The following is an 18317-nucleotide window of genomic DNA, read 5'->3' as shown; positions in this document are numbered from 1 at the left end:
AAAAATATCATTCCATTCTAAAAAAGTACCACCCCACTAAAATAATACAACTGAATTATTGATCCATTGATTCCCCCAAAAATAGTGCTTATGTTAAAAGCATTACATAAAAAAACAGCTTTTAGTTTTAACATAGAACTAATAGAAATTTTATCATGAGCCCAGGTGGCACACATACATTTAACCTTATTTGAGCTCTAAAACTTCAAGAAAATCATCGACAGGTCCACCCCTTGTACCCAAGTCGACCTGCTCTAATACAAAAAACTTGAAACAGTGTGTGGGATATAATTTAATATGCTTAAATAAGGCGTTGATCTCCCTATGTTTCTTAATATCATAACTGTGTTGATAGATCTGTTGTCTTAAAGCTCAGACAGTCTTACCCACATAGTAACAGTCGCAACCTGTACAGGATGCTATATATACAAACCCCTTGGTGTAACAATAGTACTTTTTATGTGTAGTGATTTTACCAGAATTCCTAAGTTTAATAAATTCGGCATCAATCACAAAAGAATATTGGGTGCGTCTTCTACATTTGAAAGGACCACCTAGTCCAGATGCCACCTTTTTTCTTTCAACTAAACCTTTGAAAGATATACACTTTTTGTACACCACCAGGGTTTTTTCACCTAGTTTATTAATGATATTCTTATCAATACAAAACATGTTCCAACAATCACAAATGATGCTTTTGATTTCAAAAAAAATCAGTAATGAAAGGTAACACTAATGCCCTGCTATAGTTGTTCATTCTCTCAGTAGCTAGGGCCCTGGTTAGACCCAGAGGGTTGTCCAATAATGTTCTATAAACCCCATTAGTTCTGTTTTGTTGGACCTCACCTATTATGCCCTTAACAAATTGAGGGGGCTAACCTCTTTTCTGTAACATGCCCAGTAGGAGGTCGCACTCTCTAAGAAAATCAATATCCTCAGATACCATTCTGGCCAATCTAACACATTGTCCCCTCACAGGGGATTTCTTCTGGTGCAAGGGGTGCCAACTCTCAAAGTGCAAAAGAGTGTTGAAGTATGTGTGTTTCCTATAAAGATGTGAGGTAAATCTCCCCTTGGAATAATCCTTCCTGATGGTCACGTCAGGGTAGTTCAAAATATCATGGTCCTTGGTCATGGTGAACTTCAGAAAAGTGGTGTTGTTAATATAAGTAAAAAATGTATCCAACTCGTCTTTACTACCATGCCAAGATAAGAGGAAATCATCAGGGTACCACCCATACAGTACCCACATCACCTTGAAATCGAAGTTGACAATATACAGGTCCTCCCACTGGGCAAGTGCTATGTTGGCAAACAACGATACACAACAGGCACCCATAGCCACCCTAGCACTTGTTTGAATATTTGCCCCTCGAAGGAAATTAAGTTATTGTCCAGAACCATCTCCATACAGGATCTGATGGTAAGAATGGTATCATGATTCAATGAGTTCTGCTTACATAAATAATCATAGAACCATTCAATACCTACATCATGGGGTATTACAGAAAAGAGGTCCCTCACATCAATAGTGACCAATATAAGACATTCGTTGTACATTTCATGTTTAATCTTGGACAAGAAATCCCATGAGTCTTTAATAATAGGTCCCTATCATCCAACACATGTTTAACTGAACAGTCAACAAACTTGGCCATACTAAAAGTTGTTGATGCTTTTGCATCCACAATTGGCTGGAGGGGGGATTAAGGATAGTCTTGTGGGAGTTTTTTTTTTTTTTTTTGGGATTCCGAAAATGGTCGGAATCCAGGGATGTTTTGTCTCTAGGAATCTAAAGGTCTCCAATGTGATTTGTTCATTTAATAACAGTTGTTCTAGATCTAAATCAATACGTCTATAAGCTACGTTAAGCTCATTAATGGAGACCTCAGTAATAGAATAAAACTGTTGCATTTTTATTTTTGGTGCAGTGCTCTTGGTTATTTACTCCATTCAGCTTTTTCTGGGTTTAGATATTTTCATTTTTCTTAGTTTATACAAAATTGTATTAAGCACATGCTCTAAGTGATAGACTCAATCTGTTCTCTGTAATTAGATCAACTACTTTCTTACTATCCCCCCTCTGTCATAGTTCCATCACTGTCTCTCTCTCTCTCTCTCTCTCTATTTTGCCTCATCTATCCAAAACTAATGTTCCTTACAACAGTCTGAAGTCACTTGAAAAATTCTCACTTTCTAGATTTCTTTACTTCTCAGTCTTAAATGTAACAATATTTTGACAGGTCATCTGTCATATTATATTACTTTATTAACCATCATCCCCATGTCTAATACTTCAATAGTTAAGCCTCCTCTTCTTTTCATTATTTTAATTGCTAAAATCGCAGGCAATATTACAGTATCATTTGCAATATCATATCTCTCTTTACTATATACTATCCTGTGTGTATTATTAATGAATGTTCAGCAATGTATATATCCATGCAAGTTTTATATATATAAATATATATATGCTCTGTTTCTAATTGATGTTTGTGTAAGCTACTGTAAAGCTTTTTTCTATTGTGCATGTGCACCTCCTTATATTTTGTACCCATGTGATACAATGCAACTGCATTTTATGTATATGTCAAAACTGGTGTAATTTGGAGCTTTTCACCTTGGGGCTTCACTAAAAAAGGGTTTCATCTCAGTTGGATTTTCCTGATAAAGATAGATAAATGCCTACATGCATGAAATATAGTGTACTTTTTGATACCAGGGTTATGTCCACTTATCTGTTTTATCGCATCCTTTGGGCTGTATTATGTTTTAGGAGTGTGTTGTATGTGTACATGATAATAATGCTACTGCCTTGTGTTGATGTTGGGGAACACTTTTGCATGCAAGAATACAATGTGTATATTGATACACTGCCTGTATTTGTGAGTCTTCTTTTGGAAGTTATTTAACATAAATAACAAATGCTTGCTGTAGAAAACTCTTGTGGGTACTGATGCATATTTTGTACATATGTGTGTATATTTAACAATAATATAGGCAAAAAAAACATAACTGCATTAATGTTGTACATTAAAATCTTTCTCCTCAGTTGTACAGTTCATGTTAATATCACACAAGCACTTTCTGTTGCATTACTCCTTTAATTATTGCAAAAAAACTCTAGAATACAACAGTGCAAGGTATTTTGGAATTATTACTTGTGTGTGTGTGTGTGTGTGTGTGTGTGTGTGTGTGTGTGTGTGTGTGTGTGTGTGTGTGTATACATACAGCAATAATGAAAGCAAAGCCAACATACACTGAATTGTTCATTAGGCAAAACCTGTCTTGTCAATACTACCACTACTCTTCCTTTGAATATAATATATGAATACTTGCTGTAGTCAAAATGGTAGTCAGTGATCATGGAAAATGCAACTCTGAAACATATTAGCTGCATTGTGGAAAGACGGTTTACCTTTACAAAGGCAAAACACACTTGTGCGTTTGCTCATATGAACGAATCGTAACTTTGAAAAACAAAACCACAACAGTTTCCAGTGTTTGAAAATCAGCAAATCGAAATGCAGATTTGCTGATTTTTGAACATAAATGTCGAAATAAAAAATGTAATGAAGTGTAAAGCAGGGGGGCAAACACCCCTGTACCCCCCCATGTGGGGGCTGCACCCTCCCACACACCCCTACTTTAATATTCTAACTCTGCACCCCCCACACCCCCCCTACTTTAATATTCTAACTCATGATCACACTACAGTGGGGAAAGGGACCATTTTCTGATCCCCACTGTGGTGGAATCCGCCCCAAAATGCCGAATCTGCAATGAGTGAATGTCACTGTGCATTTGCTTATTGCACATTGAAACCTTTTTGCGTTCGACGTTTGCAAACTTTGCAAACATCCTTTTGAACATTTGCTGTTCACCTGTGTGTAAAATACACACATGAAGGTAAACCTGGAAAGACTTTGTTGTAACCTAATTTACATGTCAGACAGTTCAAAACCAGCACTTTCCAGTGGTAATCACTGTTGATGGATGACATTGGCACAGGCACTACCATCATGCATTCTCGAACATATATGCACAAAATAAAACAGAAACACACACACATACACACACACACACACACACACACACACACACACACACACACACACACACACACGCACACACGCACACACACACACGCACGCACACACACACACACACACACACACACACACACGTGCACACACGCACTCAGCCAAACTTTTTATTCGTCTCTTTCTTTGCAAAACACCCCTACTGTAGCCTCTTATTTCTCTCTGTCCCTTGTAAATCATGAATGATTACTGTCAGTCAGTAATGCCAGACATTAAACTTTCATTCTTACTGTTTCAAAACTGTATCTTTATGCTAGATCTATTTCTCTACTAACTTTTTAAATGACTGCCTGGTGTTATCGTTTGTTCCTCCTGGATTTGTAAAGAAATCTGCAGTATGGTTGTTTAGAGGCATTGTGCCCGCCCCAAATGGACACTCCCCTCATCCTTCACAACTGTCCCTGATTTGGCCCCTAATCTTCTCCTCCTGAGTCATCAACTATCACAGTCAATTAATAATGCCTGACATTAAGAGTTTCATATTTCTCATAATTCAGAAAATTCATAATACAAGCCATGTTCAGTTAGTGTAGAGCATTAATGGTATGAATCATTAATGAGCTGCTTTCTCTTGCAAGGGTAGAGGATTTATAGCTTTTTCACTGTTTTAATTTTTAACTTTTTAAGAAACTTGAGGTAATATTTAAAATGCATCCTTGGTGTCTATCAGTAAAGCAGACAGCTAAAGCTTTGTTACCAAGCTATTTTGTGCACTCAGGGTATAAGGTTCAAGCTCATTTCCTGTGTTTCCATTAATTTGCATGCAATTTAATGTAATATTTCATAAGTATCTCTAGTGTCTAGAAGTAGAGCAGAGACGTCAAGTACTGCCTTATCAATGTCCTGCTTTGTATGCTTAGACTACAGTTTTTTTTACTGTTGTTCTGTTACCTTTTTAAGTGACTAAATGCAAGAGGTTTACAATGTGAATAAGCTGATTTGTTTACTGAGGGTATAGTGTTCAAAGATTATTCTCTAAGTAACGTAGTGCAATACTTGAAATCCCTGGTGGCTAATGTATCTCCATGTATCTTTTGCGTAGCAGAACTGTTATGCTTCTATCTTTTTAAGTGAGTTTGAGGTAATATTTAAAGAGTATCCCTGATGTCTAGTGACACCTTGCCCATATGCCTCTTTCGTGCTACAAAATCTGTTGTTCTATTAACTTTTTAAGTCACTTTGCAGTGGTATTTAACTTTCCCTGGTAACTGGTGTCCCCCATGTTTGTCTAGTATAAAGATATGACAGCTCTCCCCAGTTTGCACACATGCAAACATCTGCACACACATTCCACCATTCATACCACAAAAACATAAACAAAAACATATACACACACACAACCATGTGCATACACGTACATGCACACACACATGCACACACACACACACACACACACACACACACACACACACACACACACACACACACACACACACACACACACGCACACACAGACATACACACACACACACACACACACACACACACACACACACACACACACACACACACACACACAAAATCATCTGAGATAACTCATCTCTTTACGTATAGTCAGGCATGTAACAAATACATACATGCACTAACAACCCCCCCTACGACTACCAGACTTCCAGGAACTTTTCTCTTATGCGATCTCTCTCACTGAAGGTAATGGATGAATGTTAACCTTTGGCTGAGTTAATTAACTCGGATGGCCAACTAACATATGCTGCTGCATGATACTCTGAATCCTTCAGGTGTGTAAAATGCCTTAGTTAGTTAGCATAGGCCAGTCATTCAGAACGCCTCATCATGATAATTCTCGGCTGAGGAAATGGCCCACCAAAGTGATCCTACATACCATGTAGGATCACTGCACTGGGCCAGTATCTGAATAAGGAAGAGCCACTCCTAGAGGCAGCAGCTTGTTACAGGGATTAATGCTTGTGTCAGCACTTTTTTAATTTGGCATACCATTTGCTACATTGCTCCTTTAATTACAAGGATGACTTCAGAGTATCTTGGTGTAAGACTTATCTTAATCCTACCCTGAGTGACACTGCAGCACATTTACTAAAATAAAATATTCTGTAGCAGAAACTGAAGTTGAATGGCTGGAAGGTCAAACTGCATATGGCCGAGACCATCTGCATGAAACCTTGGAACATCGAAACCTAAAAAAAAAAAAAAAAAAAACTCCTCCTGCACCTCCCACACCCCCTGCTACTTAAATATTCCAATTCTGAGATTGAACTTACATTGAAGTGAATGGGAATTTTTCCCTATGGTGATCTCCATGCAAATGGTTTGAAGTTCTAAAAAAATTATGTTTTTGTCTAGGTGATCCATGGTTTGATATTCCGGCCATATATGTATGTATGTATGAATATATATATATATATATATATATATATATATATATATATATATATTTTTTTTTATTGGTTGACATCTATTTAGTTGACAAAATTTGATTGACTAAGCAGATGACCAACAGGTGTGCAATATCGCACAATTCTCAGGGTTATGGAATATTCATTTCCTGCAGTAATGTGCAATCTTGACATAGTGTCTGAAAACAATACTTGGTACATGAATCAGGTCACAAGTGCATGGAATTACTTTCAAATGTACCACATGAATAAAAACCAGAACCCTGTATGCAAAAATCCAGTATTTAATTTTTTGTGTTGTTACAGTAACAACTTGATAAAAAGAAGCAGTCTGGCTAGAGGTAAACTTAACAGAGACCAGTTTCACCCACTTGTGTCATCAGTATGTTACAGGCTTACATGACTCAACAAGTTATAAAGTCAATAATTTAAATCAACTTCAGCTATTCAAAGCCTCATCATATATATTTAAACATATGTCTTTTTAATGATAACTGGTCACTTTAAATATAAACACTTAGTGTCACTATATTTTTCTACATAAAGCTTTGATATCATGTATTGGCTTAAACATAACATTAAAAACATATACCATCACTTCTAAAAACAAATATCTTTTTTAAAAAACAAATCTCGGGTCACTATTAGATTTTCAAATGCTTAGGTTGTCGAATGTGGAAACGTCGACATCTAGACGTCAAAATTTAATAAACTCGACAGGCTAATTATGCAAAATTTTTTCCTGGGGAAAAAAATTTGCGTAGCCAAGAAAAAAAAATCAAACTCTAAAACCCTAATCAAGTGGGTGTCATTTCCCCTCACACCCCCAACATGGGGGGCTGTGCCCCTCACACCCCCCCTAACTAAATATACCAACTCCAAAATCGCTCTGTATCAGGGAAAATGGCAAATCCCCGATGACGGCCAAGAAATTATTCCCAAGGAAAAAATGTGGGTAATTGGCCTGTTGCATATTAGAGTTCAACAATTAGGTGTCGATGTTTCGGCATTCGACAACATAAGTGTTTGAAGATCGAATATAAACCCCAAATCACATTTAAGCAGATTTCAACTTATTTATAACAATCTTAACTTTACATGTATTTTACCAATATTCATTTAGCCAAGGTTTATTCATGGCACCTAAATTAATAATCCAAAATCTCTTCTTTTGGTCTAATATTTTATGTTTGGATGCATTTGATAATCCTTTCCCAACTACCACATCAATACTTACAAAAATAAAATGTGCTGAAGCATGCTCCTGTATGTGTTTATATAGTGCATTCCTAGAACATTTCCAGTTTATAACTTGGTGAGCTGTGTAAGCCTTTAACATACTGATGATGCCAGTGGGTGAAGTCTATTTGAGTTAAGTTCATCTCTAGCCAGACTGCTTCTTTTTATCAAGATGTTATTGTAACAAAATAAAAAAGAAATAGAGTTTTGCATACAGGATGCTGGTTTTCATTGATGTGGTACATTTGAAAGTAATTCCATGCACTTGTGAGCTGGTTCGTGCACCAAGTATTGTTTGCAGACACTAATGTCAAGATTGTACATTACTGGGGGAAATTAATATTCCATAACCCTGAGAATTGTGCGATATTGCACACCTGTTGACCTTCTGCTTAGTCAACCAAATGTCAACTAAATAGATGTTAACCAATAACATAAACTTTTCCCAACTTTAATTTGACCTATAACCTGTACAATTCAATTGAAAAACAAACAAATCTGTTAGAGGAAAAAATATACAAAATAAAAAAGTACAATAAGCTGGTTGCATAAGTGTCTACACCCTTATACTAATACTTTGTTGTGTGTACACCCTTAAACTAATACTTTGTTGAAGCACCTTTTGATTTAATTACAGCAGTCAGTATTCTTGGGTAGGAGTCTATCAGCATGGCACATTTGACTTGGCAATATTTACCCACTCTTCCTTGCAAAAGTGCTCCAAATGTGTCAGATTGTGAGGGCATCTCTTGTGCACAGCCCTCTTCAGGTAACCCCACAGATTTTCTATTGGATTTAGGTCTGGTCTCTGTCTGGGCCATTCCTAAACTTTAATTTTCTTCCGGTGAAGCCGTTCCTTTGTTGATTTGGATGTATGCCTGAGGTCATTGTCATTTTGAAATGTGAAATTCTTCTTCATCTTCAGCCTCACCTTGAATCCCTCCTGCATTTAGCATAAAACATATATGCATTATTACTGAAACCTGGTTTAGGAATGCAGAAAGCACCACTTCTGTGCCACGTCTTTAGGCATATCATACTTCTAGACCTAGTGGAAACTGTGGTGGCATATTTAGATTTATTAAAGACCATTAGCTCAAGGCAGATTCCCAGAGACCCACAATCCAAACTTATTGAGATTCAACTAAGCTTAAATAAAACCAACTATCAGATTACATCTTGTTACAGCCCCCCCCCCCCACATGAAAACTGAAAATCATAACCATTTCTTAAATACACTGAATGACACCAAAATCTCTATTATCCCAAATGAAGTTAATGACCCATTGATAAACTGTGAGACCTGTACTTCAAATACAGGTTCCATCCATCCATCCGCAACTACTTTTCCCATTTTTGCCTATGGAGAGGATGTTACCTCAACAGTGTCAATCATTTAGAGCCAATGTTCATACTGCCAGGTGGCTAGCTCTGCCACTGTTGTTCTTCCATATCACAGTTTTTCACACACACACACACACACACACACACACACACACACACACACACACACACACACACACACACACACACACACTTACAGCTATGGCCAATTTATTATTTATTTATGTATTTTATATTTTTAACCAGGTTAGTCCAACTGAGCCAGAGGCCCATTTTCAGTGGAACCTGGGGAGAAAAGCTCCAAAAAGTTCACAATCATATTAAGTTTATAAGAAAAATGAATAGTTATACATAAGACATAACAAGATTCTCATTAGTTAACATCATTACATAATTGTAGATGAGGTACGATTAAAAGTAAAAAAAATAAGATTATGTATTTGGTACAAAATATATGGTATATTTAAAGTATTTAAACAGAAAAAGACATGGTGCTGATACAAATTATAAAGATTTTAATACCATGGACTATATTTTGAATAAAAATCCAGAAACAAAATGATATAGAATTACAAGATAGAGAGAAGATTTGAAAGGAAAAGGGAGAGAAGAAGGGATTAGATGGGTAAATGATGACAACAAGATAACGTTGTCATCAGGGGGTTCGATACATGCAGGACCAAGTTTTTTGTAGATAGTGTTTAAGTTCATGTTTAAACAGGTATTTTTTGGGAGATCTGCCTTATATTAAGGGAAGTGAGTTCCAGGCATGGGCTACAGAGTACTTATAGAGGGATTTTCCAATATTCTTGTTAGGTTAGTAGATATTGAGGAGGTGTTTGTCGGTAGTGCGAAGGAGACAACGGGGTTATAATAAGATACAAGGTTATATATGAAAGGGCAGGAAGGAGGTGTGTCATTCAGGATGGAAGGGATAATATATAGTTTCTGAAGTAATAGTTGGTTAGAGTATATATGCCATTGTGCTATGGCCAAAAATTCCAAGATTTCATCATCAAGACTTTCCTGGATTAAATAGTCAAAGAGCTCACTAGAAGTAAAGGTTTTTGATTTTGCCCTTACACATGTGGGAAGCAATATACTGATTCACTGGGATACCTTCTTCAGTCACATTTGACCACAAATTGATAACCTTTTCTTTCAAACTTCCTAAACCAGATGAGTCAAATATTACAATATTCGAAGACATAAAATTCAGTAATGAAGTCTTTAATTCATATATAATTGTAAATAAATACTGGCAGTAGTTATTCATGTAAATTCTATGCTTACCTACAAAACTTCTTAATCCTGTCAGTCCCTATTAAAACTAAACCAAAAGGAAAAGGAAATAGCAAACTAGCCTGGCAGTCCAAGTGCATAAACAGACAACACAATAAGAGAAAAAGTTCATTAGAGTATATAGCAAAACTTAAGACTCACAAGCTAATGTTAACATCAAAAGATTATCCAAGATACTGAGAAACATCAGAAAAACTAAGGCTTCTTATCATTTTAGGATAGCACTGGAAACTAAGGTTAATTACAAATATTTTTTTACCTAAATCAGGAAATTATGAAATGACATCCATCATTGCTCTGAACTCATTCAAAATGATAATACCTCCACTAATCTACTGGATATTGCAAAGATACTGGCAAATTCAGAACTAACTTCTTCCCAGAGACATCTGTTCCAAACCCACACATACACCTGAGGACCTGGAACCTCCTACCATCACAAAAGAATGCTTATTAAAAGTACTTTCCAAAACAAAAGACACATCTTTATTTGGACCTGATTACATACCAGGCTGACTGCTGAGCATTACTAAGCATGTACTGGTAAACCCCCTCCTAAAACAATTAAAATGGAACTTAACACTGGCTTTGTCCCTAAGGTTTGTCACACAGCATTTATTTATTCATTTTATTTTATTTTATTTTATTTTATTTTATTTTACATTTGTTGACCGGGATTGTCCGACTGTGCTGAAGAGCCCATTTTCAGTGGAGGCCCAGGGAGAAAAGTTCCAACATATTATACAATTTTCATTATAAATTAACATTAAACAGATATGTTACAGGATTATTACAAGGTATTAAGTAGCAATACAACGTTATAGAGTGTCAGTAATCAGGAGTAAAGCATAACTATTTCAAGATGTATAAAAAGAAATATGTCATTAAGATGAGTATAATTTTTGGGGTAAGTGGTTAAAAAAAACAGTTTTATCATGATATAGTTGCATGAAGGCAAGACAATTACAATAGAATATTTCTCTGAGGCAGTTTGCTTAATAGATTTTAGAATACATTAGAAAGAGTAGTGAAGGAAGATTAGAGAGAGCTAGTGAGAAGAGTGAGTTAAGGGCAGAAAGTAGATTAAAGTATGTAGGGGATGTTTAAGGAGGGAGAGTGCAGTGGGAGGACCAGTGACTTTTAAAGTGCTCTTTGGTGGCTGTTATAAATTGTTTAGGATGTGTAAGGATCCTGATTTCTAGTGGGAGCCTATTTCAGTCAATAGTAGGGTGATAGCTATACATGTTGTGTCCAAAGGTAGACTTGGGTTTGTAGATTTGTAGTAGGTCTTGGTTAGAGCTTCGGAAAGGTCTGGAGGGAGAATTAATGGGAGATGAGAGAGGATAGTGCTGGGCAGTAGGAAGGCTTTTATAGGATAGAATGGATGATCTGGAGCTGAGAGAGAAGAAGATGGTGGGGTAATTCAAGCCAATTTAGGTGTTTTAGAGAAAGACAGTGATGGGGTTTGAAGGATTGTTGGGCAGCAAATCTAGCTACCTTGTTGTAGATATATTCGAGTTTGGTCAAGAGTGCTGAGTTAATATTTGTGAGAGTTTGAGAATTCTACATTAGACTGGGTAGAAGGTAGGTAAGAGAGAGAGTAATATTGGCTTCAGAGGTAAGGAATTTCTTGTTATGGTAAAATAGCCTTAGTTTTAAATGTGTCTTTTTGATACAGTTATTAACATGCAAGTCAAATTTAAGCTGATTGTCAATGGTTACGCCTAAGCGCTTAGTACTGGATTCTACCTGAATGGGAGTGTTATTAAGGGACTGTATGGAGAAGGAGGGTTTAATATTTATGAACTTTTTAGGTAAGAAGAGTAACAGCTTTGTTTTTTTAGGGTTAAGGATGAGCTGGTTGTTGGAGAGTCATGTTTCAACTAAGTTAAAAGATGCCTGAGTAGCTGAGAAGAGCTTAGCGGGAGAGTTGGCTGTGGTGATGACTGTAGAGTCATCTGCGTATTGCACTAAAGATGACTGAGGACAGGAGGTATAGAGCTGATTAGTAAAGATATTAAAAAGTAAAGGCCCTAGAGTAGACCCTTGAGGTACACCCATTTTGGCAGGAAGAGGAGAGGAGAGTGCAGAGTGCCAGCTCAATGTTTGAGATCTATCAGTGAGGTAGCTGGAGAACCATGCAACAGTTTCAGAGGACAAGTTGAGGTTATGCAGTTTGTGCAGCAGAAGAGAGTGTGAGACAGTGTCAAAAGCTTTTGAGAGGTCTAAGAATAGGCAAGAAATAAGTTTATGGTTGTCCATGGCTATAGAGACTGTGTTGAGGAAGGATAATAGAGCTGTAGTGGTGCTATGTTTGGGTCTGAAGCCGTGTTGAGTAGGTGTAAGCAGATTTTCCTGTATTAGATACTGCATAACTTGTTTATGAATACATTTTTCTAGTACTTTAGAGGGAGGGGAGAAGATAAGTCTAAAGTTGGAGATATCAGAGCAGTTACCTCCTTTGTGTATATGTAGAGTGTAGCATGTTTTTCCAGATGGAAGGGACTTTAGATTCAGAGATAGAGTGATTAATTAAGTAGAAGAAAAGTGGAGGGAATATTGTCAGCTGATGCTGAGCATGGTTTTAATTTAGAGAGTAGAGTTTTGATGCAGCTAGTAGGTACAGGTTTGAGGGAGAAGGTATTTCAGGAGATAGTATTAGGAGTAGGTTCAAAAAAGGTGGAGATGTTAGTAGTAGAGGAGTTTGGGTTAGGGTTCAGTAGCTTAGATATTGAATCGATAAAATAGGTATTGAAGATAGTGTCAGTTTCTTTATATGTCTTGTCTGGGCATGGATTGGGGGAGCTAAGATTACCAGGATGTAATATTTGGTTGTAGAGTTCCAGATTTTTTTAGGATTAGATTTTAGGGGTTTGAGAGGCTTGTTATAGAAGTCCTTTTTATCTTTGTTTATGTGTTTTTTTGTCAGATTTCTGAGTTCGTTATATTTTTGTAAGTCTGCAGAGAGCTTAGATTGTGACCATTGTTTCCATAGTTTGTTTATAATTATCATAAGGGTGCAAGTGGCTTTTGAAAGTCACGGAGATATGGTGGACTTAATTCAGACTTTGCGAGGGGGAGCAAGTGAGTTTAAGATGCTAAGGAAGGTGGAGTTGAAAGCTAGGACTGCTTCTTCTAGTGGGAGTTGGGTAAGGAATTTCCAGTTTACTTTAGAGAGTAGGGGATTAAAGGTTTCTGGATGGAAGTTAGAGAGTTTACAACAAGTGATAAATTTAGGAGGTTTTGAGAAGTGGGGAGTGAACCTAAGCACTTTTAAAGGGCAGTGATTGCTCAGGGTGTTTGGTAGGGTTTTAGGGTTATGATATTTGGAAGGATTAGATACAAGTATCCAGTCAATAAGAGTACTAGATGTGTGAGAGTTGTTTGTATGGGTAGGTTTGGAGATTAGCTGTGTAAAGCCATATGAATTAATATGAGTATTAGAGTTTGGATTACTGAGAGTTAACCAGTTAATGTTGACATCCCCAAGGAGGGTAGTTTCATTGGGGATGTGTTGAGAAAAGTATGAAAGAATATTTTCAAGCAGAGGAGTGCTGTCTCCTGGAGGACTATAGATGGCTGCTACTGTGATAGTGGTGTGGTCATTTATTTTAAGGTTAGCTGTAAGTAGTTCACCAGGAGAAAAGGATGGGGCAGGTTTCATAATACTTGTAATGGTGAGGTGGTTGGATTACAGGATGGCAAAGCCACCCCCTTTTTTTGTTTTGGCGGTCTATGCAGAGTATATTATAACCAGGGGGAGAATGTCTTTATCAGAGGTTTGGGGTTAGCCAAGTCTCTGTTAGGGTGATGACATCAGGGGTGTGGAAGGCTATCCAGGTATGGATTTCACTAACTTTATTTAGAATACTACGGGCATTCATGGAGTAAAATGAAATATGTTTGTTTGGAAAGGATGAGTTTATTAAGTTGGGAGAGGTAGAGTTTTGCATGGTGGGGTGATGTGATGTAATTTGTGATACCTCTATGCAAGGGTGGCCCCACCACGGACCTTGTGGTATTACAGATACACCCATCAGCTGACAAATCTCATCTAAAAGGCCACAGAATGGGCTTTAAAAGACCTAATTAACTTTGATGCAAAATATCTTACAAAAATTTAGCCCAGCAGTTTTGCTTTGTTATGGGTAGATATTGTTTAATGAATCTGATACAGTTTCTGAAAGGTATTGCAGGATGTGGAGAGATGTCATACTGACCATTCAGCATACTGCCAAAACATTTTATATTAAACAACATGACAGCATTTTCAACAAGCTAGATGCATCCCATATTAATCAGTATTTAGAGAGATGGATAGCAAGTTGGCTGAGGGATGGAACACATACTGCAATGGTGGCAAACATGTCTTCAGTTAATATGAAAGTAACCAGCATGGTACCACAGGGTTCCATGCTGGAACCATTGCTACTCAACATACATCTTTCCAATCTACAAATCAAAAAATCAGGAGGAACTCTGGTTAAGATAGCTCTCGAGTGTCCAGAATTTAGCAGAATGTCTAGATTTTTGCCTCATATTTTTTGACTGTTGCTCATAAAAGTTGTGGTCTTCTGGCAAATCCCTGAGGATTGAAGTCACAAGATAATGCCATACATTTGAATTTCAGACTTCATATCCTTTGTAAAATGCATGTTAACACACATCCTAGTATTCTGGCAACTTTTCAAGTTTATAAGAGCAATATTTAAAATCTGTCCTTATTTTTGGATCCTTGTCCATCCATTATTTTAGGTTCTCTCCAGATGTCTTACTCTATATATCTTATGTTGATAAATATATCAAAAACTAAGCATATGAGATTTGGGAGACATAAACTGAAAGGTTAATATTTAATACAGTACACAGTGACTGAAACTGTAGACTCATTTAAGGACCTAGGTATATGGGTAGATTGTTTTTCTAATCATATCAATCAATTGGCTAATGATAGTTATAGAACTATAGGTTGTATAAAAAGATTTATAAAGTCTAGGAAATCAAAAATAAAGCAGTCAGTTTGTTAGTCAAATTAGACCCAAACTTGAGTATGGAAGAACAATATCGAAACCCTATAGCAAAACAAGCATGAATAAACTGGAAAGAGTATAGTGGAAATATACCAAGGGCATCCATGGATGTGAAAATCTAAGTTATTATGAAAGACTAAAATATCTGAATGTGTACAATGTCTCTTACAGATCTTTGAGAGGAGATCTTATTCAGGCATATAGGGCATTTAGGGACAACTACCTCTGGGAATGTTTGGGGTTAACAAAAAGTACTAGAGAATCATCAGATAACCTATGTAGAATATTCTATAGGAATGAGAAGTGTACTAACTGGTTCTCTGACAGAGTAGCTGATGCTTAAAACAGACTACCAAATTACATTAAAGCAAGTACTAGTGTAGATATTTTTAAGAACAGCCTGGACATTTATTATGGTAACAAGTGTTTTGGTATATTTGCAAGCTAGAAAGGCATTAATGCCCGTGCTTGAAACATTGGTATGTATGTATGTATATATGTATGTATGTACTCTAAAAGGCTGAGAGGTATGCTGCTTAAACAAGTTTGTCTTTGATTATAATCTCGGTGTTATACTTAAATGCCATTTTGATGTGCAGAAGCTACAAAATACACTCACACATGCTAATAGCTGGTTCACTGAAAACAGTCTAAAACTAAATGCTAAAAAATGCAATATTGTTGCATCTGACAAACAGACAACCCATCTAGATTATAGTATAGAAATCACCACACTCCAAAAGGAAGATGTGAGAGATCTTGGAACATGAGTAGATAATTCCATCTCCTTTGACCATCGTGTTGCAACAGTGGTCAAGAAATTATTCTACGTAGAGCAGTACATTGCAAAGGGTATTTACACTAGATGAAAAAAAGTCTGGTTCTCTCTGTAATCTGCATTGATAAGACCCATCATAGAATACAGTGTCACTTTGGGATGTATCTTATTAAACACATCTAACAGTTAGAATGATTCCAAAGGTTCCTAACCAAAACTATCATGGGACTAAAGGACTTGATCTATCAAGAGAAGCTGGAGGCTTGTCAAGAGAAGCTGGAGGCTTGTCCATCTTATGGCTGGTTTTCGGGGCCATTTGGGAATGGTAAGTCTGGTTCCTAACAATCATGTGAATGCTAGAACCAGAGATCTGAACCTGCTTCAGGAAACAAACAAATCACTGTGGAGAGACAGATTTGTCAAGCAGTGACTACCCTTTCTCTTGAATAAACGTTCTCTACAGATCAAGCAGTGTAGCACACTATCTTCCTTTAAGAAAGAATTAGGCTATTGGATGGGTATTCATAAATTCACTCCAGGTATGACTGCTCCATCTCTCCTTAAATAAGGGAGAAAGGTCTGAGGATGGGTACCGTCAAGGTGCAGATGGCCACATGGCCCAGCTGTCTTGAACATTTTATGATTTGTTGATTCTATGATATGGTGATTTGTTTTTCTATACAACTTCCAAAATATGCATCTACTTTTGGATAGGGCGATTATGCAGTAGCCTGTCATAGGCACTTGTGGACATCATAAAGTTTTCTAAGATAATAATTCAACATATCTATGGACAACTTACATGTGTGTAAAAATATGCATCATTGTCCACAAAAGTTGCACAAAACAAGTATTACAGTGGAGAGGTTACCAAATATGTAAAATCCTTTCCAGCACAGTTGGTATTGCACAGGAAAAGTAGACATACAGCTGCATCATGCAACTACATTATTTATCCATGTAGCGGTTATCTCATATATGTGAGCATCTCGGAATAAGGCAGATGTATATGACATATGCTGATGGCCATATTATTCTCTTTAGGACTATATGTTATTAATGGACCTCATTAACAACTAATGTCTCAGAATTGCGGAGTTTGATAGCAAGGAGCACCAATATCTGCCAGCCTTTGTTGAGTCCAAAAGTATATGCCAAAATCCAAACATCCTGTGGAAGAAGTCAGCTCTGTTAGTGTAGAGTGATAATGTCATTAATCAACAGAGGCAAACTGATTTCATTAGTGTCCCAAGCACCTGTAAAAACCAGTACATGATGAGAGGAATGATGAGACTGTGCCTTCTCATCCCCTTTTACAGCAGTCATAGGGAAGTGAAACAGCTCATTCTTTAAATCTTACACATAGCATGAATACTGTTTGCTAAAGCTACATATTAATTATCAGCATTCACTGTTGTGACATAATCATAGTGCTTAACATTGCTGGCTCACACAGCTTAGTTTTCCATTTTGTTTCTCATCTTGGAGACCTTCATTGCAGAATCTCTGAATCTTCCATGTATTCTGGGAAATTTCACTGTGTGCTCTGATTTCCTTCCCCATCACAAAGATGTGTTGCAGGTGAATTGGTCTTCTTCCAAATTTTGTGTGTGTGTGTGTGTGTGTGTGTGTGTGTGTGTGTGTGTGTGTGTGTGTGTGTGTGTGTGTGTGTGTGTGACAGTCACAATGTAAAAGTCCATTCTAATTCTGATGTGGTTCCAAACTGCTGCACTACACTATTAACTCTAAAACTGTCCACGGTCTGATTATTGTACTAAACAAAGAGAAGCCATTTGATGCAACAATTTATTAGTTTTGTCTGTTAACAGTTTCAGTCGGCTATTCTGTGGACCATTTTAGCCACAACCTAAGTAAATGGCAGAACATGATTACAAGAATTAAAATGTTAGTCATGAATAAAATATGGTAATGATATTCTGGCTGTTGCTACACTGAGTTAAGGCTTTAAACTATGTTTATGTGGCACTGGGTTTGATGCTTTTGTTTTCCTACTGTATGACTTTGAGCAAGTTGCATAAACAGAGATTGCTCCTGGGTCACCCTGGAAAAGGGAGTAAGTGTCTAGTGGGCCTACTTGCTTAGCAAATGGGTATTATTCTTATAATTATCGTACATCATAATAGTC

This window comes from Protopterus annectens, chromosome 1.part1 (genome assembly GCF_019279795.1).
Source record: "Protopterus annectens isolate FY-2018-M chromosome 1.part1, PAN1.0, whole genome shotgun sequence".
Lineage (NCBI taxonomy): Eukaryota > Metazoa > Chordata > Ceratodontiformes > Protopteridae > Protopterus > Protopterus annectens.
Note: the sequence above shows the minus strand (reverse complement) of the source record.